Genomic DNA, 25,444 nt, shown 5'->3' with positions numbered 1-25,444 from the left:
CACCAATCTCAACACATTTCCTGTGAGTAATCTGATTCAATCCAGCTATCAAAGAATTTCACTTCTTCCAAATTAAGGACTTTGTCTACATCTAGTATGTACTTATGATTAATTGATTCAATAAAACTGCCTAGAACTTGTTTGAACCCAGTTTTCCCTTGTTATTGTTGCTTGATTCAATAAAGATGTCTGGCCTATTGCATTTATATTAATGGGGATTTGGGGATAAGAGTGGAACACCTCCTTTTAATATATGGTAACCCATGAGTGTTTGGGTACAAGAAAGGGAAGAGGTTTTTAAGAGCAGATTCTCACTTCTTTCTTAGACAGTACTAGGACTAAAGTTATTTATTAGCACACACTATCTTCCAAGCACTTTGCCCTCAAAGAGCATTCATTCTAATAGAGGAATGAAGCCACAAGTGAATAGACTTTTTAGTAGCACTTGATTTGATCATATAAGCATTAAACCTCAAGAGACACAGTTTTCTTTTTTTTCTTCTGATGAAATGATAAAAGAGAAGTTAATGTTTGGGGACCTTAAAGGGGAAGATCTGAACAAAAAACTTTATTAAGACTTTATGCTGCTTTATATAGATAAAGATTCCTGGGAAAATTGAAGAGGATGTGTTCAAGGGTGTCAAAAAAAATAGGTTGAGTCACTTATCTGAGTGAAAGAAAACGTCAGTCCGTATCATACAGACTAAGCAAAAAGCTGATGTATTGAATTTTACTTTTCAATTGTCTGTTGTTTTTAGTGTAGCTATATCCTGAGTCAAAACGTTTTGTTGAGACTTCATTTAAGGAGCATCTTAAAGTGCATAATGGATCTTTTTTTTTGAGACAGTTCAGATTTATGAGAAGGAAGTCTTGCTTAACTAACTTGCTAGAGGTCCTTATAGGTGCTCCTCCTACGTCAGATGGGAGAGACGCAGAGGATTATGAACACTATTAAAGAAAATCATTTGATAAGTCTCTATATCAAAGTTTATTGCCTGAGGTAAGGAGTCAGGCCATCTTGAATGAAGTAGCTTGTTAGACAAAAACATGGCTAAAAACAAGGAACAGTGAATAGCAGTAAATAATACCTTCTCCACATAGAAAGAAATTGCCAGCAGGAGTACCGTGGGGAATAGTTTTCAGGGGCCTCATGTTTACATTGGCAGTCAATGACTTGGAAAAGAATGGCAAAATGAAGATCTCTAAGTTTGGGTTTTAAGACCAGTGACATTAAAAGGCTTCAAATCCTTCACGTTTTAAGTTGTGTAAGAGTTGTCAGAATGAGGATGACAAAAAAAGTTCTGAGATAAAAAAAGATTGAGAAAGAGAAAACTAAAGACATAAATAGGAATGGGGGCAATGTACAAAAACTACTCAAATATGTACGGGCAAAGAACAATCTACAATAGGACTAGAGAAAAACCTAACCATTCTAGGCACTAATAGTTAAGATTATGGACTAGCAACAACAACAACAAAAGAAATGAAATATAAGTTCAAGAGGTTAAGAAAAAGAAGTTAATTGTGAGTGGGTAGAAATGATCAAAACTGAAATTTGTGAATATTTGACAAGATAAAAAGAAATTTTAGAACCTGCACTTAATAAGATAAAAGAATTTCTCTGCCCACATAAGTTGGGACAATTATGAAGCAGTGAAGATTGTAAAACTTAAAAAAAAACTATTGAAAAAAATTAAAAGAATACAAGTTTAAGGCCATTTCAGGAAGGACTGAATGGAGTATATGCAGATGCAAAAAATATTCATTAAAATAGTGTTAAGGCAATTGACCATTAGTCATAAGAAAGTTTACATTTGCTGAATTATTACCAAGGATCAATTATCTCCTCTTGAAATAAGGGGAAATTGAGAAACAGGGACCCCTAGACCTACTTTTACACCTTAGAGACTGTAGGAAATGTACCCTCTGGGGCTTTGGCCTGGGGCAGAAGGGGGTTAAGAGGGAAGGACAGGTCAATAAAAGCTTCCTCTGTCCTTGGCTGGATTCCCTGGCTGCTACTGGATTATTGCTCGGCTGCTGTCAATAGCCTTAGCAACTACAAAAAGCACCTTTTATGTGATTTTTCTGGTTGCAGATATTTGGGGCACTGAATAGTAGAAACCACTATAGAATCTATCATAGCCTAAGTAGGACTGCCCCAGAGCTGAGTTCTCCTTGAAGCTGCCCAAGTGTCCTTTGCCTTTTCCCAGGTTACGTCCCTTGACATATGACCTTTGAGAGAGCAGGCTAAGTGGTTATCACAGAAGTTCTCTGTCCCTTCATTGGGACAGAGCAAGAAGCACATTATTCTCCCTCCTCAACCTATCCCTGCTTAGCATGAAATCATGGAAGGATAGTATGAGAGGAAGAGAATCGATTGTAAGGATTGTAGCATGCATTTTTCAAAATAATACCTTCTTATACCTTTGAGAAAGAATTAACTCTCTGTTTACTAAGATTTATTTAGTATTTGTTTTCTGTGAATTAAATGAAAACAAAAAGAAAAAGAGGTGTCTTTTCAATAAGTCTAGCTAAATCAGATCAAGCCAAAACGTGGTCAGCTTTAATTTGTCACAGGTCCTCTACATGGCCAGACCAAATGGAGGACATAAGGAAACACTGTTTCTATTGTGAATAAAGTATTACCACAACCACCTTTCTAAGCAAATCAGAGTAGCTCTAGTATTTGGTTCTGCTCCATTTCACTACAGTTACATAGACCTAGCCAGCCTTTATGTACTTGCACAAAGTAGAATATTATTTTCCCCCTTGTAATAGGATCAGCCTCCGTAAATAACTGAACAATCATTGAGAAAAGTTGTGTTTGTGTTTCTAAATCCAGTGGAGGGTAGAGAGAGAGAAACGAAGAGCATAAATTCATTCCAAACCACATCTAAAATGTGGGGATATTGGCTGACCAAGAGAGCAGAGGTTCTAGACATTTTCTATTTGATAGAGTGTTTGATGCAGCCTCTCATAAAGATTCCTGGTAAAAGTGGTCACAGTGGCTGGAGAAAGCCAAACCTCACACTGGGATGAAAGGCTATTTTGTAAAACCACATACAGAGTAATGAGAAGGAAATCTTTTGTCCTGTTTAGAGGCCATGAAGTACAGCAGCTTGTGCCACAAACTCCTGGCTAAATGAGGCTCTTGAGTCTATTTTTTTTAGAGAATATGAAATGTTTAGATAAATTTTATTCCCTTCCATTTACACCATAGACTAGAACCAGAATTACCAAAAACATCATGAAAAAGCATTTTCTCATGAGCTTTCTAGCACCAATTTCTAAACTCCCAAGATTGTCAAAAACTTTAAATGTCTATTGAAATATCTTGGAAAGATCCAGTCTGAATGTGAACTTAATTTTTTTTAACATGACCCATCACTGTTTTAAATCCAAATTGGTTCCAGACAACAATGTGGACCATTACCTCATTGTTTATTCTTGTAAATTACAAATATTAGAAATTCTGACTTATGAAGTTAGAAGGAAATACTGTAAATTTCTCTGCCACTTTTCCTCTGGTGTTTAGGGTTTTGGCATACATCTAAGAATTAGTGCTTGGCAAGTAGGTGACAGTAATCAGCAATATTGACTGAATGATATACTCTTGTCAGAAACTATGGTTCTCAGTTCCTTCAGCTATGTCAAAAATATAATGGGAAGTATATTTAATGAAGCCTCATGAATAAGCTTTGATGGACTATGGATTCAGGCATTTTGAAGATCAAACCATGACTCCTTATGCAGAGTAATATAGAACACACTTTTCTCATACCAGAGAGACTCTATGCATCATTCCCCCCTCTCCTCTTTTGGGCTCGTAATTTCATTAGTATAGGGAACCCTCGGATGGGAAAACTCCCTCTAGCAATTCAGATCAGCATATGCTCTGCAAATTATAGCCTTAGAGAGTTGCCTAGGGCACTAGGAAGTAAAGTGGATAGCATGAGGTCACATAGCGAGTATATGGAACCACAGTCTTACTATTTATGAGGGTAGCTCTATCTGTCCATTGTACTATGCTGCCTATGGAAAGACTATTACATGAATATTACATCAGAGGAGAAGAACTGAAAGGAAAGATGGAACATGGTCTCTGATGAAGGTAAAAGGTATGGAATTGACAAGCATAGGTGAGGAGACGATGATCAAACGAGACAAGGGGTTTAGAAAAATGTTGAGCCTGTGAGGAAGGTCACAGGTAGAGAGGAAGGGAGGAAAGAAGGAAGGAAGGAAGTAGGGAGGGAGGGAGAAAGGGAGGGTAAGAAGGTTCCTTGTCTATTTGAATCTTTTTGAATGTAGTTTTGGTGAAGAAGGTAGCATGGCATTGTCTCTGTTAATCTGTTACAACCATATGACACTACCATCCCTCAAAAGAAGAACTTGTTCTGAATCAAATTTTCTGTGATATAGCTCAGAATCGCAGGGAGCTGATAAAACCTAGATTTCTCTTTGCAGAGTGCTAGAAAGTATATAAAATTTAAATTTATTTAATTACCAGGCACTTAGGCTTGGGAGCATTAAAAAGAATCAAATGACAATCGTTCTGACCTTCAGTTGGGGGAAGGGAACCTTTAAAAGGTCATGTGACCAATATACTCAGATGGTAAAACATCCATCCACTGTAAGGTAAAAAGGATGCTGATGTTGAGATCTTATCTCTGGGAACTTAATATATTTATGAGAGTTTATTTCATTAGGCCATTACCAGGGACAGAAAAAGGGCACTTTTTATGGGTTGAAATATTCCCACAAGAATCACAAACTCAGAAATTAGAGATGGAAAAATCGTGTTAGGTTATATCAAGCCAATCCTTCTTGGCTTGTGTTCTGTACTCCATCCCCCAAAGTTTGATCCAAACCAATCTGACTCAGCCAGTGGGATTTCTCCCACTTCCCTTGAGGTACTGACTATTGCACAGTAAGAACATTTTTTTTTCAAATACTGAACCTTCATGGTTGTCTCACGAATTCATCTTAAAGACACTTCAAAATTGCATCCTTTTAATGGCATTTTAAAAATAGGGAAACCTCAAAATTAGATTATGGGAAATGAGCAAGGTCTGTGAATTAATAAAGTGTAGCAGTTAATTAATAAGTAGTATCTAGTAACATTATACTATACCGAAAGATACAAAACACAAAGAACAAAGTTACTATTTAGATTTCTTTGTAAAAATAATGAAACATAAGAAATAAGGTGGGGGAGGGCAGCCTAATGCATCTTGGGTCTTGAAAGTTCCAGAGACTTTAGATCCTAGTCTTTAAAATTCCATCTGTTGTACCCAAGAGCATCTTAGTATTGTTAAGCACCAACAGCTGGAAACGAAGTACAATAAGATCTCCTTACATGGAACCCATTTAGAGCTAAATCCCACAATTTTGAAAAGATTCCAGAATCCTTCCTAATTAGGATAGACAAACAACACTTAAGAAATTTTACTTGTTATAAATAACATCTCCCTGGTTCTCTGCACCACCATTCTCACTTTAAAGAGAGTTTATTAGAAGAGCACAACCTTAGAATACAAAAAATTTCAGAAAAGCTTGGACAGTAGTGTCTTTAAAGAGATTTACCAAGCCCCTATTTTTTATAGTGATTCATCTTACCAGCTTCTGATCCCCTGGTAGAAATTTGGTCCTATCACTTCTGTTCAAGCATCCAAAGGCATGTGAATGATAAGTGATCTTGTTACTTATTAATAAAGCTAGAAAGGTATGTGGCAGAAATGAAAACTCACATTTCCATTCAATTCAACACATAGTTATTAAGTGCCTATCATGTAGGCATTATGCTAGATGTTAAGGATACAAAAATGAAAAATGACAGTCTCTGTCCTAAAGAAACTGATAGTTTCTTAGAAGAGGGGGAGGTATTATCTGTATGCAACGATAACATGCATTAGAAAAAAAGGTTAAGTATAAACATAGGTTAGATAATAAGGCCTGAAAGACTCGAGGAGTGAGTGATCAGGCCTTGGGGGAAGAAAGCATCTCAGAGGAGATGGTACATGTACTGAGCCTTGGGGAGAAGGTGAAGATAGGAGTGGTATCACTTCTAAATATGAAGTATGATCTGTGGAAAGGCATAGAAATTAGGTAAGACAGAATGTCATCGGGGAACAAAGCAGTCCATTTTTGCTCAAATGTGTGTGACAAAGGAACAGTACTAAATGAGCCTGAAAAAGTACACTCAGATTCAGATGGGTCTTAAATTCTAGTGTGAGGAGTTTGTACTTTCTTCATTAGGTAATGGAGAACCAACAGAGGTCTTTGAATTGAGGGAGTGAAATGGTCTATCTAAGCTTAAGAAAGATCAACTCTATGAAGAATGGGTTGAAGACAGGAGAGAATGGAGGGGTACCAGTTTAAAGACTATTATAAGAGTTTAAGAGTGGTAATTAATGCCTAAACTAACATGAGAGTAGTAGGTGTAGAAAACAGGTATTGGCTATATGAAATATTTAAAGAGTTCCGTGTCTAGGTCTGAGCAACTGTATCTATGGAGTGATGGAAGTTAAAGAGTAAAAAATAATCCTGAGGTTTCAGGATTGGGGGATGAGGGATATGGTTGATGCCAACAATCATAAAGGTGGAAATTAGAAGAGGTGGGGTAATTTTGAAGGGAATGGGATTTGTCCAAACAATAGTCCAAGTTGAGAAGTATAGCTGTTAGGAATGAAGTTCGGAAATATGGGTCTAAATGTGAGAGAATGAGGCTAGTTGTGAGAATTTGTATAAAACAACCATAAGATTGTGGTAATGGATGAAATTGCTGAAGGAACAAGTACAGAGAAAGAGAAGAAAATAGAGGACAAAATCATTGGGATTGGCCGTGTTTAGAGAGTGACAAGGGGAAAAGAGCCAAGAGGAATGTCATTGGCTGGATCGAATGGGCAGCTTTCCATTCACAGGAAAGAACCCCTTGATTCAACACTTTGTCTCTTTGTAAAGGGTGCTTCCATTCACCTGCTTAGTGGCATGGAATTTGTAATGTACAAGACATGATATTGGCTCTAGTCCTTAAATTGGCAGAGCTGGAAACATGGGAGGGTCTAGTATATGACCTGACCATACCATGAGTAGTAAGTGAAATTCAAAAGTGCAGGTATTTTGTGGAGCATTATTCTGACCAGCACATCTCCTCCATTCTACCCAGCGGGCAAAAGAGTAGCAGGCAATGATTGGCTGTCGTCTCAGAGTTTCTAATGATTTCCCAAGGGATATAGAAGCACAGACCAGAATAATTCTTCATTTTTTCATAGAAAGTCTTCCTAGTTGACCTGGGTGGGTACAGTAATTCCTTTCTTTGCCTGATGGACAGAGGAATGACTGGCAGTCTTTTCCTTCCTGTCCTTCTTCACCCCCATCCCCCAAATAGGAATAAGGCTCAAAATGGGCCCCGGGGAGATAATCCACTGTCATCCCTTTTAAGAATACTTGTATGCACTGTGTATTTAGGATTATATTTTGATGGTTTTCCATGATTGGCTCTGATAGTGAGCATGTATAATCACATTTATTTCATGTTTATTTTTTTTATTTTGAGCAAAATTTTCTATTTCATGGGGTTCAGTTAGCAAGTATTTTATTGTGCATTCATTGCTGAAAAAATCTGGAAGTTAAGAAAACAATGGCCTGTGATGGTTTCTAAAGGAAGAAATGTGCCCATAGAGTTTCTATATTAAGACCATATCCCCAGCAATGTGGAGGAACAGTAAAGATAAAAGCTACCACATCGTATGGATCAATCTTCTCAGTGCAACAGGAAGTGAGGACATCTTGTAATAGAGAGAATTGGAGGTAGAGTTGATGGCTTAAAATTCAGAATGACCTTTGTGAAGAAAAGGGATAGAATGTCAATAAGAAGTAAACAAAATAATTTTTAATGCAGTCATGAAAGCCAAAGTGAAGTGAAATAGAATAAATATGCAGTGATTCAGCAATGTTTTGGTGACTTCCTCCAAATTTGTTGCACACTTGGGAGTCGAAAAGAGAAGGCAGATATTAGGGGTTATTCAGGATTGGGAATTTACAGTGGAGGAACAGGTAAAGATGGTGAAGGATTCAAAGATAGAGGAGAAGGTATCTTTGAAATGACTAGTCATGGACTTCAATTTAAGAAGGGAGGAAGGTGAACTATGAACTTGGAGAATTGTAAATAATCCAGGGACCAGAAGCCAAGATGAGGGTGAACAGCAGGCTCAGGAGTAATGAGGATTAGGAGAGGTGGTGTCATCTAACATACCTGCTGCTGGGAAAACTTCTCAGGTGACAAGGTATTAAATTTAACTACAGAGAATGAGATAAGTAGCTCTTCCGCCATATATACACAAGATCCATCATCACCTTTCAGATACTCTTTTTGAAGGACTCAGTGTCCTGACTCTAAATCAGCCTAAGCCAGGGGTGGGGAACTTGCAGCCTCAAGGCCACATGTGCACCACTAGGTCCTCAAGTGTGGCCCAGCTAGATTCAGTCAGGGGGCCGCACTTAAGAACCTAGAGGTCCACATGTGGCCTCAAGGCCACAAATTCCCCACCTTGGCCCAGGGCCTGGCCATAAACAACACACAGTACCCCAGGGCTATCACAATAATACTCAAAGAACTCCTGAGCGACTTCCATAAAGGCTACATAAAACAAGCATAGTGGAAATGAGAAGGGAACTACAGAGAGCCACTGCTGAGTTATTGCTGGCTCTCTAAAGCTGTTTATTCTTGCACTTTCCCACATAATTATGAGCCTAGCAAAAGATGAACTATTTTGAAAAATGTACAGGAGTAATGAATCCAGGGTAAACCTAGCTTACTACCTCTTCTTTCCTGAATTATACGCAAGTAAAACCTTTAGTTCTTCTTAACCTGGTTTAAGGGGGAGGAGCCAGTAAACATGGTGTTTTATTATTTTTATTTTTATAACTATCCCCAAATAATTAGTTTCTTTTGTAATCCTATGTATTTTATTTTATTAATTCAAAAATATTATTATGAGACATTCATAGGCTTTACCAGTTTGCTAAAGGGATCCATGAAATACAAAACAGATTAAGTACTCCTGCTTTAAAGTTTATTTCTGGACTAATTTAGAAAGGCCAAGGTCACCCATTGCTTCTTGGGCCATCACCAGTCATTTTCACTTTTGTCTTGCCACTGGACTTTGATGACTCTGGAGGAGAGAGTTCGGCTGATGACTTTGTTCAACTCTGTCTCACTTAAATCCAAGTCAGGACATCACCCTTGTAATGTCATTGGTTCTCTTCAAGAATGAAGGTTCAACAACAACTTCAGCCATGTTCCTCTGCCTTTCCACCTTTTTGCTAAAATGTAGAACAGGAGTTTGTTGCCAAATAAATGAACTTCAAAATCTAATGTCATGGAAGGTGAGCAATTAGGAAGGATGGTTAGGTCCAAGTCATTATATTGTAAACACTTTGTGAGCAGAGACTGTCTTTTGCCTCTTTTTGTGTCTCCAGCATTTACCAGAGTGCCTGGCACATAGCTGGCACTTAATAAATGTTATTGATTGACTGATTGAGTTGCAGTCATTTCAGTGAATGGCAGGAACATATAGGAAATGGAGATCCCTGTAATTAGATCAGGGTGTTAAAAAGGTCATCAATGCAAATATTGAAATTTCTATGAATAATGCTAAGGGAAAAGTAAGAGAAGAATACTTAAATTAAGTGCCAAAATCACTGAGGAGAGTCAATGAATCATTCAAAAAAAATACATAGAATTGAGCAGAATGAAATTCAGAAAGGAACACAGATGAGCATAGGAGTGTTGAAATTATCGTGCTAAATTTGAAGTATGTACAAAAAGAAAAGCATGAGGCTATCCAGGATTTTAGTGGATTAGTGGATGGCTTTAACAATTAGCAGGAAAGAGTTGTATCATCACTCGACCAGAACTTCAAAGAAGTTGCTGACTGGCAGGGGCAGAGAAGGGTCTCTAAGGGGCATATGGAGCTATGATAACACCTCTACCTGGCTCATAGTATGAGAGAAGTTGTCCAGCACTAGGGACAGTAAAGAATGATGAAAGATGAGGTGAAAGTAAAATTTTGCTTAAGTGAACACAAAATTAAAAAAAAAGTAGAAGGAGTGTAAGAGAAAGGATAACGGATAGACTGTTGACAGTATAGCAGAGATTCCAAGGAGTACAGCTGTACAGGCAAAGACTGAGAAAGGGTAGGGTTGAGATAGATCAGAGGAGAAGAAAGACAAGGGTAGTGGGAGAAAGTTGTTTACATCTTTCATTCTGCTATTGAGAATTTTAGTAGTTTTTTAGATGACAGGGATCCAAGGAATAGAAAATTGGGAGGTAAACTAAAGTGAGTTTCTAGTCACTGGCAGGGAGAGTTTAAAACAAACATGCTGAAAGAATAAATCATTAGCCCTGAGGATCCCAACTGTGTACTGTGACACCTTGGGTGGCAGAGAAAACTCCCAGGGACAAATTTTCAAACTAATTACTTAATAAACAGAACTGTTAGGTATTCCTTTTGTCCTAGAGGTGCTATGAAAAAAAACTTCTGAGGAAAGGTGACACAAAAGGTGACATGAACCTCCAAAGTCTGGTAACCTCTGCATTAGGCTCAGCTATCTAAGTGGCTTTTACCATCTTGTTCAAAGACTAGTTAAGGCCAGTGATTTTGGATTCAGAAGTGTGGAGGTAGGAGAGTAGAATTTCCCCAAGCCTTAATGGATGATGTTCCTCTAGATCGTTTAATTGACATGGAAGCATGAGTAGGTTGTCTTGATAAGTTGAATACATTGCTATGATTGTTAGGTTGCTAATAGTGCATGCCCTGGTGTAGTTGCTTGGATATTTTAAACTGTAGAATAACAGCAATTCCTCAGGGGGAACTTTTGTACTTATCATAGTTTAGATTCCAGCACATACCAAATTCAAGTGAATCTACTCTCCCGCTTTTCATTCTGACTTCAGCTTGTCACCCACGATAGCTGGGTTGTTACGCAGCTACTTCTATCCACTAGGAACCCCCAAGATCACATGTAGTGGAATGAGCAACTGAATCAAAACATTTTATACTGCCAAACTTTACTCTATAACTAAGAAGGCCAAATATGGTCAAATCAAATGCAAGGTGTTAAAGGAAGTTAGAGGAGAGTTCCTTTGTTCTGGTCTCAAAGAAATCTCCTCATAAAAAGTATGATGATCTCCCATGACACCTCATTTCATCTCCCTTGTGGGGTGTAAAAAAGATCCTTGCTCTGTGTACATGTTACCATTGAGGGTGATTGATTGAGTCATGCTATTTGGAAAGGATTGTTCTATACCCTTGGACTTTAAAAAGAGAGAAGACAAGTACAACAGAGAGATATGTAAGTACAGACAGACTGGAGTTGACTGAAAAACCACACATATAGAGTACACTTACATACCTGTGGAGGATACTGGTTACTCATGCAGCCCTCCATAGGAAAGCCCTTGGCCCCGGAAGTGGCAGCCATGGAAATCCAGTGACACATTACAGAAGGAGTTCTTGGAGAAGGAGTCATGTGGTTTCAGAAGAGGAGGAAAAAATGACTCAAGAGAGGACAGTAGCTGAAGCATTGGAAGAGGAACAAGAATTCCTAGTCCAAGACTTCTAGAGGCAAGAGGATGAGTTCCTAGATAGCACTGAGTTCCAGGACCAAGCAGAGTGTTACAAGAACATGAAGAGCAAACCTGGATCTTGTCCTTATACCATGAGTTATAAAGGGGTTGACATTCTAAGAACCACAGTTCCTTCTCCTTCAGCAGAATCTCAACCAAAGGGAAGTCCTATAAATCTGGAAACTCCTATAGTTCCCTTGAGAGGGGTTCAGGACAGGAAACTATAGTTGTCTTGTCTATGCATGGGCTCAAGTATGAGTTCTTAAAAATTCTAGAATGTGAAAGATTGAATGATATTCTCTCTCTATTTCTCTTTCTCTTTTCTCTCTTTCCCTCTGTCTCAGTCTTCTCCCTCCCATATACACCACATCCATACATCCATATATCCATACTTCTATCCATTCATACACACATACTTCTATCTCTTTATTTCTTTCTATCTATATCTTTATCTATCTATATATGTGTGTGTATATATGTATACATATATACATTTATATATATATATATATATATATATATATATTCTGTTAGGCAGAGCACTGTCATGGGGTAGGGACTGGAGGTCATTTTACCTTTTACCTTCTCTGTAGAAACTTATACTTGAGTCAAATTGGGAAGTTCCCAGGGGAAATCCTGAGTGGGAGAATGAGCCAAAGAGTGATTGATGAGAAGCACCTAAGATTGAAGCAAACCCATATAAACACAAGACTGGGTTTGGGGGTCATGGTTTAAACAGACATTAAAAAGTTGGGAATGAGACTAGAAGTCTCAACCATATGCTGGGACAGTAATTCCACAGTAGTTCCCCCTCTCAATTTTTGGTCTAGAATATTCTTTCACGCAAAGATTAAAGTACTTAGATGGCAATATTATATCCAGTTTAGTAATAGAGAATACTAAGGCAAGGAGAAAAATTGTTGTGCTATGAGTCAACAGAGAATCTAGGAATAGAAACAGGAATCTTAACTCCTACTTTCCTCTATTATGTCACAGCCCCCTTGTGGCATTTCAACACTTCAAAACAAATAGCAAGAATCACTCTGTATGCTCTTATCTATAGACCAAACTTGCTGACACATTGTTAGATGATTGAGGGGATGATACATATACATTTTTCCAGAGCCCGTACTAAGAACTTTCAAGAATAAAACAAAGCTACTGTCATAAATTCAGCTACACATTTATATGTCCCTAAAGTTTTCCTAAAATATGTCAGCAATTACATTTGAATCTAAAAAGTCAACTGATGTGCTAAGCAGAAGTGAATTCCATGTTTGATGCATGGCAACACTTGAAAGCAAAGAGGCTGCAGCTGGTTGAGCTGGGGAGGGAAGATGCTATAAAAGGACAAATTAGGAAAGTTGTGGCCAGTGACCTTGCACTTGAGTGTTGTGCAGAGATAAATTTAGAAGGAAAAATAAAGATCTCTCAACCCCCAAATAATTTATTAGAATGTGAAGTGACTGATAGAGATCCAAAGCCTAAAACAGAAGTCCAAATTCTGAATCCCTGGGATATTCAAGCATCCCTCTTTGGTTAGGCAGTTATTAAATAGAGAGACAGTTGAAAGCAATATTATTCCCAGACTTACAGATCCAAAAAGGGGAAAAGATGATTTTTTTACTAGAAATTTCAAGAGTGATCACTTTAAAACAAGTAAAAATATCCTTGGCCAGAGAAATAGAAAGAGATGCACACATGATCAAGGATTGAATTAGGAAAGGGATGGAGTTCACTGATGACTTAACAACACATTCTTCTAAATTAAGATGGGGTTCTTAGGTAGCACAAGTTTTCTTATGTGCTATTTTTCATGGGGATAAGGATAGGGGTGGAACCAGCGATTACTTTGGTACAGGGCACTCCAAATGAAAAAATTCCTCCTACCAATTCAAATCAGGGCTTTCTCTGCAACTTATGATCTCAAGATGTTACCTAGATGATAGCGTGTTTATTAGGTGCTTACTATGTACCAGGCATACAAATACAAGCAAACAAAACAGTCTTAGCCCTTAGGGAACTTAAATTCTAACGGGAAATGTAACACATAACAGAATGCTAGAGAAAGGGGAGTCTCTCCCTAAGCAAGGTGAGAAGATTGTAGGAAGAGTCATTGTGGCTTGGTTCCTGGTGACATAAGACAAAGGACTCACTTATCAGAATTGGAGATGTTAAGTTTCTTGTAGGGTTGGAGGTATCAGAAAATGGGGCTGAACTGAGGACACTAAAAGGAGTCCCTCTAACACTGAGAGATTAAGTGACTTTTCCCAGGGTCATTGTGTGTCACAGGCAAGACCTCAACCCAGATTTTTCTGTTTCTGAGGGTACCCTCTATCCACCATACCATACTGTGAATGTGAAAAACACATTTTAAAATTTCAAGTCAATGAACATTGAACATCTATAATGTGTGAGGTACTGTAAATAAGGCATAGTTACTGAACAAAAGAAACAACTTTGGGGAGATAAAATGTATACAAACATAATGAAAAAAGATCATGAATACATAAGAGAAGGTCAAAATAGTGTGCCATGAGCATTCAAAGGAGAGAGAAATCACACGAACATGTGTTTTGATTATCCATTAAAAGTGATTTGCTGGAGGAGAGGGGTAACTTTAGGAGGAAGTGAATGTTGACTCCATAATAGATAAGGGGGAGAAAGCCAATAATACTCTGGTATGCAACCTAGATTTTTGGAAATTAGATTTCAGAACTCATATAGGCAGGATGCTGTGGCCTAAGATGTTACAGGGGAAGTTGGCTCAAGATGAACTGGATTGCTCCCCAAAATAAAATATGCTCTCTCTCTCTCTCTCTCTCTCTCTCTCTCTCTCTCTCTCTCACACACACACACACACCCCTCTATTCTAATGAGGAAGAAAAAGGGGTTGTCAAGTGACCAATGTGGATGCCCATGAAACTCATTGATCATCATAGTTTTTTAAAAGACACGTAATTCAGGATGAATATAAAAGTATGGCACCCAGGATGTAAAAATCCAAGGAGAACAAAAAGAGCTTTTAATGTGCTTCATAACGTGACACCAGCCTATCTTTCCAGACCTGACTGTGAGACAAATTTATGAATTGATTGGTCAGAACTCATGTGACCTTAATGTGAGAAAGAAAAAAAATAATGAGTCTTTGTTAAAAGCCATATTCTATATGTAGCTTCTGAATTGCTGTTAGTTAATGATGCTTTTCTGTTTCTTCGTGATCAACAGTCTCCATGGCATTTGAGACTCTTCTTATTCAGTATTTCAAATGTTCTATAATTCCATCAGTGTGGATATATTCCTTTTATGGACACAGATCACAGAACTTACATGCCTCAGTGAATGGTTGGATCAGCTGTTGTGGCTAAAAATTCGCTTGATAGCCAAATTTTGGTTAATGAACCTCTGTGAACTTAGCTAGCCTGGCCTTGAAATGATAGATGGCCATTTCATCATCTTTTTAGACTTCTGTAGATGTAACATGGAGCTGTTACTCTTCAATTGCACAGTTGTAGTCTACTTTCATTTTTTTATTTTATTTTATTAGAGATCTTGCAATATCGCTTCAGATTTTTTTATATCTGTCATGGCACAGTAAATTTCCATTAGATCCCCCCACTTTTATACTTTTTACTTGTAGCCATTCAGTTCCTGTAATTATTATAAAAGGCTTAGAAATAAGTACTAGCTACTCTAGAAGACAGAGCTATTCTGTGGGTAGAAGGAAGCATTACTATCTTGGCATTCTTGGTCACTTAGCACAGTGGCCAGATATTTAGGATTTTAGAGGGCACACATACTAGTAACTAACATTTGTATATCACTTTGAATTTGGTAAAGTGTTCTCTCTTTCTCTTTCTCTCTCTCTGTATGTATGTATATATTTATGTATGTATATATGAAATCTCGGTTGATACCCATAACAAACCTATGAGCCCGATGCTATTACTGTACTCATTTGCTGATATTGAAAAGTTAAATGACTTTTGCAGAGTCACACAACATGTAAGGAAGAATTTGAATTCAGTTCTTCCTGATTTGGCATCCAGCACATTATCTACTACATTATGCTTTCTCTCAGGGAGAGTGGAAGGAATTCTGAAGCTGCCACTAGCACATTTGAATTCAAGTATCTCTGCCACTTGATAGTCCTAAGTCATCTCTGTCAAATCATGTCATCTCTCCAAGCCTTCGGCTCTTCCATTGCTGATGTCTATGGTCTCTTGTAGTTGTGATATTCTGTGGCTTGAATCAGAAGCTTCTGCTGTGAGGCAATACCACTGTCTTCTCAGAGCTCTTGTGTAGCAACTCCAAAATGCCCATCCAGTGTCTGGAATACATGGGAAAGACAGAGCTTCTGTCCTTAATGATAATGATAATGCCTTTATTAAGCACTTACTATATGTCAGACCCTGTGCTAATTGCTGTGGATACAATACAAGCAAACAAGACAGTCCTTGCCTTCAAGGAGCTCTCATTCTAATGGGGGTGTAGGGGTGGGGAGAAGGGATACATGCCCCCCAAAGTATGGTTGGAAATAGCTAACAAGTGACATAGAGGTCTGGTTCCAAGTAAGCATGGTGAAAGATCATCTATCAGAACCCATGGCTGTTCCAAGGGCAGAGTCCAGTTTTGGAAATAGTGAGGAAATATAAGTACCTTGATGGTAGGAAACATTTTATATTTCTTTGTATACCTAGGTACCTAGGACAATGCCTTGCACACAATAAGTGTTTCTTAATGAGTACTTGTTGCTTTCAGTTGGAGGTACAGTATAGCTTTTCCCCGAATTTTTACATATGGTTATTTTTCATCCTCAGTGATAGAAACCTGGTATGAATGCTTTGTCCTTATTAGCATCTATCTCCCTTTTTAACTTGTGTCCTTATTAGCTCTTATTAGAATTGCTTCACTCTCTCCCCTGCTTAAAAAATTTGGGAACATATTAAAGTGACAAGGTAACTGAGGCCTTGTTTTACATATAACAACATTATATTACACATCAAATACAAGCTTTATTAAATAAAGTTAATACACTTCATCTACTGTTCTGCCTGGTTTAAAGTCCAGGGAACAAGATGCCCCTCTCAGGTTAAGCTCATCATCTCTAATCTCATTAACAATCTTTTAACTCCTGCCTTAATTGACACCACTTCCCTCAGCCTCCTCTTCCCACTGATTGGATGGGATGAAGTGTAGAGTATCAAACTTCACCCAATGCCTTCCTTTATAGAGGGCAGACACTCATTCCACTCAGTGTCTTTTTCTCTTCTAGGTTTTAACTCCATAGAATAAGATGCCCCTGCATCAGGTGTCCTGTGGTATCCTCTCCCACCCACCAGGTTCCTGTCTTCTTCTGTGTGCTGTCTCCCCCCATTAGAATGTAAGTTTCTTGAGAGCAGGGACTATCTTGCTTTTGAATTAATTGTATCCCTAGTACTTAGCACAGAACCTGGCACATAGAAGGCACTTAATAAATGTTTATTAGATATTGGATACAGACTCATAAATGCACCTTTTGTTCCCTATGTTATCCCTCAGATTTAACATCACAGAATGCATTGCTCTATGGTCCCCCAATGTTTAGACAGTGGAGTTAGATACAGTGTTTACTATTAGTTTTGACTTGATTTCTATTATTTTTGTTAAGTCTTCCTATTGTGTGATCTCTCCCTAGTTTTATGACCTAATTTTGCTTTTTCCCCCCTTCCAAAAGTCAACCAGGCACAAAAAATGGAATCACTCACGTGTCTCAGTTAAATATTTCATATTGCAATTATATGCCATTTTCAAACAATTTTCCAAAATTCTATTGCATAGCTATTTATTCAAGGTCATTTAATACATAAAGTTTAAATTTCTTAAAGTTAAAACAAAACTTGGAAATAAATTTTATATATATATATATTTATACATATATATATATTTATACATATATATGCATTTACACACACACACACACACACACACACATATATATATATATATATATTTGAGACGATGAGTCTTTCCATTTCATTTCCCAGTTCCCAAGACTATTCTGAGTAGCTAGTTATAACTTCTGGAAAGCACAGTAACTTTCACAGGACAATATACTGTCAGGATAGTATTCAGGACAATATTCATATCTTTAGCATTTATCTATCAAGATAATACACAACATTTTCTATGGGTTGCTTACTTTGTCCATTATCTTGATATATAGAGATCAGTTGATCATTTTTTGAAAATTAATTAGTTTTGCGAGAGCTAGTAACAACTGAAGAGTTACCCTGGAGTCAGGAAGAGCTGGTTCAAAAAATTGCTGTGTGATGAGGGACAAGTCACGTGACCTTACAATGACCCAGGGTAACTTCCTAATACTCTCCTTCAAAGTACCTTTCTGTTTAAGCTAATCAGGCCTGCCTGCGCTGTTGGTGGAAGTTGGTAGAGTTAACTGTCTCTTTCTTCATTGGGTTATTCCCTTGGAGAAAGGCTATGGGGACTAGACTTGAAGCAGGGACAGAAGTCTGGGGAAAACTCCTATTTCCAGAGCTCTGGGGCTTAACTACCTGTTGATGGCAGTTGGTCAATGGTTGTTGTAGGAGTTATTGAGGATTGCATATTCATTCTCCACAGAGTTCAACACCCCACCCCCACCCTGCATTATGAATGCAGGGGCTTAGCTGGAAGTATGGCTAACAGTCTAGGGGCAAAGGGATGGGGAATGAGGGAAGCACTACTATTCCCAGGGATGAAGCAAAACCTTTTTTGAATGAAACCACTCTTAATAAGAGAAGGTTTGGACCTTCAAAATCATTCTCTCTGAGTCATCCATCTCATTTGCAATATAGAGATACTTCAGGACCCATTCAGTCAAATTTCATGCAAAAAGGTGGTAAAAGTATCAATTAGTACCAACTAAAGCCTATGCAAAGATCTTTCTTATTCTTACTAATCCCTAAGTTGATATAAATTTCCTTTCTCCAAAGAAGTGTGTGTGCATGTGTATGTATGTATATGTATGTACATATATATATATATATATATATATATATATATTGTTTTTTACATGTATCTGTACATGGGGTATAGTGCTGTTCAGGGAAAACTAGCACCTCTGGTATGAGGGCTGCTGAACCCTTTTCAGGGCTGATTTCCATCTTTGATGTCCATCTGATTCATTCAACACTCATCTGTGGAACCAAGAAGCTGTAGCATGTGCTGTGGCCGCACCCCAGTAAATACTTTTGGCAGACCAGCTACACCAGTTTGAGGGTAACCAAAGAATCTCAAACCCATCTGTGAGTTAGGGGGTGTTTACCCTAAAGATGTAAAGACTTCCTCCAGTGGAATGGGCAAATGAGAACAATTTGTTCCAATGGCTATGAAGGTGGCTAAAGTAGGCATTGTGGACCACTTAGAGCTTGGTTAAATGTCAAAGATGCCCAGGTCATCCACTGCATCCTGAGTCATTGCCAGTCATCTTCACTTTGTCTTGCTGCTGAACTCTGATGACTCTGGAAGACAGAGGGAAGGCACAGACTTCACACAGCTCTGAATCACTAAATTTAATTTACGCATGAGTCAAAAGACATAATCCATACCATTTTACCATTTTTATCTACTTCAAAGGCCTATGGCAACAGGCAAGTAACCAGAGCAGATACACTGGGAGCTATCATCACAGCCCTGCATAGGCAGCACAGACCATAGGTTCATCTTCTCATTGGACTGGAGTAGCAGTGGGATTTGGCAGCCCCTGGGTATCTGAGCAGCCTTTTTAAGGACTGCACTGCTTACCTTCTGGCAGGAGGAAGAGGTTAGAAAAGATGCCATAAAAAATGCCTGCTTCTCCCAACTCTGCCTTGCTTACCATGGCATGCAGGGATCCCACTCTGTGGTTGAAATACACAAAAATGCACAAAAAACTTTTGCAAAGATAATTCCACTCACCATCAGTAGATTAAATGTGCACACAAGGAATGGAGCCAAGATGGCAGCTGGAAAGCAAGGACTTGCCTAGGGCTCTCACTCAGGACCCTCCAAACACTGATAAAAATGGCTCTGAACAAATTCTAGAACTGCAGAACCCACAAAATAGCAGAGGGAAGCAGGGCTCCAGCCCAGGACAGCCTGGATGGTCTCTGGGTAAGGTCTATTCTGCACAGAGCTGGGAGTGGAGCAGAGCAGAGCCCAGCGTGGGCTGCACTTGGACCAACCAGACCAGGAGCCAGGCAGAACAGGCCATAGTGCACTGAATCAGTGAGCTGTGGCAGTTACCAGACTTCTCAAACCACAAACACCAAAGACAACAGAGAAGGTTAGTGGGAAAAGCTTCAGGGACAGAGTGAAAGGAGTTTGTGGTTCAGACACCACCCCAGGGGCAGCAGAGGCAATGCAGCTACAGAACTACAGCTGCAGTTGCTTCAGGTCCCAGGCCCACCTGGTGGGAGGAATTAAGTGGCAGATCAAAGCTGGAGTGCAGAACCTGCTGAAGAGCTGAGTCAGGTCCAGGTTGGGTTGGGGGAGGAGGAGTGCTGGTGTGGCAGAGCTTGCTTAAGAAATACCTCTGAAAACAACAGCACATCCCCTCAAGCTTGGAACAAAGTATTCTCTACTCTACAAGCAGTCATACACTGACAAAAAACTCAAAGGTCAAGTAGTTGGCTGGGAACATGGCCAGGCAACAAAACCAGACTCAGATTCAGAATCAGACTTTGGAATCTTTCTTTGGTGACAAAGAAGACCAAAACATACAGCCAGAAGAAGTCAACAAAGTCAAAGAGCGTTCATCAAAAGCCTCCACGAAAAACATAAACTGGTCTCAGGCCACGGAAGATCTCAAAAAGGATTTGGAAAAGCAAGTTAGAGAAGTAGAAGAAAAATTGGGAAGAGAAATGAGAGTGATGCAAGAAAACCATGAAAAACAAGTCAATCACTTGGTAAAGGAGACCCAGAAAAATACTGAAGAAGACAACAACTTAAAAATAAACTAACTCAAATGACAAAAGAGCTCCAAAAAGCCAAGGAGGAGAAGAAGAATGCCTTGAAAGGCAGAATTACCCAAATGGAAAAGGAGGTCCAAAAGACCACTGAAGAAAATACAACCTTAACAATTAGAATGGAGCAAGTGGATGCTAGGGACTTTATGAGAAATCAAGATGTTATAAAACAGAACCAAAGGAATGAAAAAATGGAAGACAATGTGAAATATCTCACTGGAAAAACCACTGACCTGGGAAATAGATCCAGGAGAGATAATTTAAAAATTATTGGACTACCTGAAAGCCATGATCAAAAAAGGAGCCTAGATATCATCTTTCAAGAAAGATATGCTGACATGCTAGAGCCAGAGGGAAAAACAGAAATTGAAAGAATCCACTGATCACCTCCTGAAAAAGATCCCAAAATGAAAACTCCTAAGAATATTGTCACCAAATTCCAGAGCTCCAAGATCAAGAAGAAAATACTGCAAGCAGCCAGAAAGAAACAATTTGAGTATTGCAGAAACACAATCAGAATAACACAAGATCTAGCAGCTTCCACATTAATGGATCAAAGGGCTTAGAATATGATATTCTGGAGGTCAATGGAGCTAGGATTAAAACCAACAATCACCTACCCAGCAAAAGTGAGTATCATGCTCCAAGGCAAAATATGGATTTTCAATAAAATAGAGGACTTTTAAGCTTTCTCAGTGAAAAGACCAGAGGTGAATAGAAAATGTGACTTTCAAACACAAGAATCAAGAGAAGCATGAAAAGGTAAACAAGAAAGAGAAATCATAAGGGACTTACTAAAGTTGAACTGTTTTGTTTACATTCCTACATGGAAAGATGATGTGTATAATTCATGAGACGTCAGTATTAGGGTAGCTGAAGGGAACATACATATGTGTGTGTGTGTGTATATATATATATATATATACACACACATATAGACAGAGGGCACAGGGTGAGTTGAATATGAAGGGATATCTAAAAAATAAAATCAAATTAAGGGATGAGGGAGGAATATATTGAGAGAGGGAGAGATAGAATGGGGTAAATTATCTCACATAAAAGTGGCAAAAAATAGCAGTTCTGTTGGAAGGGAAGAGGGGGCAGGTGAGGGTCAGTGAGTGAATCTTGCTCTCATAGGATTTGACCTGAGGAGGGAATAACATACACACTCAATTGGGTATCTTACCCTACAGGAAAGAGGAAGGAGATAAAAAAGGGGAGACAATAGAAGGGAGGGCAGATGGGGGAGGAGGCAATCAAAAGCAAACACTTTGGAAAAGGAGGAGGGTCAAGGGAGAAAACTGGATAAAGGGGTATTGGATAGGAAGGAGCAAAATATAGTTAGTCTTTCACAACATGAGTACTGTGGAATGGTTTTGCATAATGATACACATGTGGCCATGTTGAATTGCTTACCTTCTTAGGGAGGGTGTGTGGGGAGGGAAAAGGGGAAAGAATTTGGAACTCAAAGTTTAAAAGAAGATGTTCAAAAAAAAAGTTTTTGCATGCAACTAGGAAATAAGATATACAGGCAATGGGGCATAAACATCTATCTTGCCCTACAGGAAAGTAAGGGAAAAGGGGATGGGGGGAATGGGGTGACAGAAGGGAGGGTTGACTGGGGAATGGGGCAATCAGAATATATGCCATCTTGGAGTGGGGGGAGGGTAGAAATGGGGAGAAAATTTGTAATTCAAACTCTTGTGAAAATTAATGCTGAAAACTAAAAGTATTAAATAAATAAATAATGATTTAAACTAAAAAAAATGTGTACACAGTTATGAATAACACAAAATCCACTATACTTGAAAGATGAGCAGCTCTCATTGCAAAAGAATCCAGCAGGTATCACATCAAATAGCAGCCCTGAGTGAAACAAGGCTGGAAAAGAAAGGTCAGCTTATCAAAGGCAGAGCTGGATACGCATTTTGTGGAGTGGCCACAGTTGTGGGGAGCACAATGAAGGACGTCGGTTTGCAATCAAAACTAATCTAGTCAATAAGCTTGTATGCCTCCCAAAAGGAATGAATAACAATGTGATTGCCACTTGCAGGAAAGCACCATGCCACCATCATCAGTGTGTTTGCTCCCACTATGACAAACCCTGATGAGGTCAAAGAAAAAATTTACGAAGACCTGGAGACCCTCATCATCAGTGTGCTGAAAGAGGACATACTTGTAATTCTGGGTGTCTTTAATGCCAGAGGAGGCACAAACTATCAGACATGGCTGCAAGTCCTTGGGAGGAATGGAGTTGGAAACAGCAATAGCAAGTCACTTACTACTGAAGATTTGTGTATTTCATGATGCTGTCTTCCATTTACCTTTGTGGGTGCACCCTTGTAGCAAATATTGTCATTTAATAGACTATGTCATTGTCAAGAGAAGAGATAGATGGATGTGAGAGTGACAAAGACAACATGTGGCAGCATGCCGGACTGACCACAGATTTATCCTCTCCAAGCTAAACAGACAGTCCCAAGACAAGACAACTACCAGAAGATTTAATGTCAACAGATTAGAGCACTTCTCTGAGTGTGAACAGCTCATTACTAACTTGGAGGGAAAGCTGAGTCAACACATAGCAGAAAAGGAGTGGGCTGCTTTAAGAGATTTGCTGTATAGCACTGCAATGACTCCTCTGGGCCAGAACAATCACAAATATCAAGACTGGTTTGATGAAAACGATGTAGAAATTCAGAAGCCGCCAAGTGAAAAATGAGAACTCCATAGGTTTTACCAAGAGGATAGTTTGTCTGTGTCTAAGAAGGGAGTGTTTAACTCCATTAAAAGTAAAGTGCACTTGAAGCTCAGAGAGATGCAGGATTCTTGGGTCAATAAGAAAGCAGATGAAATTTAGTTTTATGCTGATAGTAACAATACAAAGTGCATTTATGATGCCCTAAAGTCTCCTTATGGGCCAAAACCCTATGCTACATCTCAGTCATTTTGTTAAATATTTCCCAATTACATTTTAATACAGTACCTGCATCATGGTGGGAGACAGAGTCACTTGCAGAGAGTTTAGACATCCCCAATCCTCCTTAAGGGTATCAGAAAACCCTAGGGGGAAAGGAAAAATCTAACCTACCTGACCTTCCAGGCAGTCAGAGCCCAGATGGTCAGTGTCAGTGTATATATACACACATACATACAGGTATGTGTGTATGCAGATATACATAATATGTATATATATATATATATATATATATACACATATATATGTATATATATATAAAACAGATATAGATTGTGTTTGTGTACATACATACATACATGAACATTCGCTAAAGAGCAGTCTCATATGTGTATATACATGCATACATATATTTGTCTATGCATATATACATACATACATATATATCCTTTCTAGCTAGATGTTGGTAATACTTGATTTATGGTTAACTGAGGTTGTTTTCATCTTCTAAAGAACTTTTATACTTGTAGATGTGGGTTTTGCCTTAAAATAAGCATAGTGATAACTCATACTCGTTATACAACATGTAAAATGACAAAAGAGAAAAGAGACTTTTTTTTCTCCTTTGGAAATGGTTATAAAAATTGAGGAACCAGAAAATCAATGGCTCACATACAATAAATAGCTCACTTGAAATTTTAAGTTTTGGTCAGATATGGTAGTGCATGCTTGTAGTCCCTGCCACTGAGGAGGATGAGGCTGCTGGATCTCTTGATCACAGAAATTCTCAGCTCCAGTAGGGTAAGCCAATCAAATGACCTTACATTTATCACCATGCAGAGTCCCAGGGAAGGGACCACAAGGCTGCTTAAGAAGAGATAAACAACCTGGGTCAGAAACAGAGCAAGTCAAAGATCCCGTGCCAATTAATATTGGGATCCCAGCTACTGTGAGTGGGGCTGCTATATTTCCAGCCCGGTGAGTTAGGAAGATCCCATTCCTTCCCCCAACTTCAAAAAAAGTTTTGATAATATGGGTCAAATATTAAAATCCTAAATTACACTGTCACTGCTAGGGATAACATGTTTTATGTCAAATTAGATAATAGATGTAAAGTATTTTGCAAACCTTAAAAAGTTATATAAATGCTATTATTTTTGTGTAATTATTTAAATTATATATTGACACAAAGTCATGCCAGATCAAAAAAGTAAAAGCACGTTCATCATGCTACACAAACTGCTCCTAAATATTTCCAACCACTTGGATTTTGCCCAATTAGACTGAGAACCAATGAGAAACATTCATCTCATGTTTATTGTTCCGATTTCTGTCTAAGATGAAATATCACAGGATCAGATTTCATTTTGAAAATTCTGATCTCCCATTTCTTTTCCCTGATGGAACCATTTAATTCAGATAAGGCAGAAAACAAAATATAAAGGAAGAGTAATGGTCTTTGAACTGCCCTAGAATGTTTACTTTGAATATATTTATTTTGAAAATCTTATTTGAAAAATGAAGCTCCAACTGCTAGAGGAAAAACAAGTCATCAATACTTGAGCAGATTTCGAAGTCTCTTTGCCATAGATCTGGAATATAAGGTGAAACACATGGGTCCTTCTCAAAAGAGTAAGTAAACCTTCTGCTTGAGCAAAGGGGAATATGATGTAGGAGAAAGAAGGGGTGAATGAGAAGAGTTCCAAGCAAATTCAATTCAATAAACATTTCTTACAAGCATAGTGTAAATAGACAACTCTAGTAGGTTCCTCTAGGAAAAAACTAAATTTAGCTTAAAACGTTTCCTTTGCTCTCCTGTTATTTACAGTCTGGTAGATTATTAGATCAACTGGTAGCATGTGGAATCTGGCTCTATAGGCATCACATAGTTACAAGAATCTGCCTCCCAATTAT

The sequence above is a fragment of the Trichosurus vulpecula genome, chromosome 8, assembly GCF_011100635.1.
Source record: "Trichosurus vulpecula isolate mTriVul1 chromosome 8, mTriVul1.pri, whole genome shotgun sequence".
Taxonomy (NCBI): Eukaryota; Metazoa; Chordata; class Mammalia; order Diprotodontia; family Phalangeridae; genus Trichosurus; species Trichosurus vulpecula.
Note: the sequence above shows the minus strand (reverse complement) of the source record.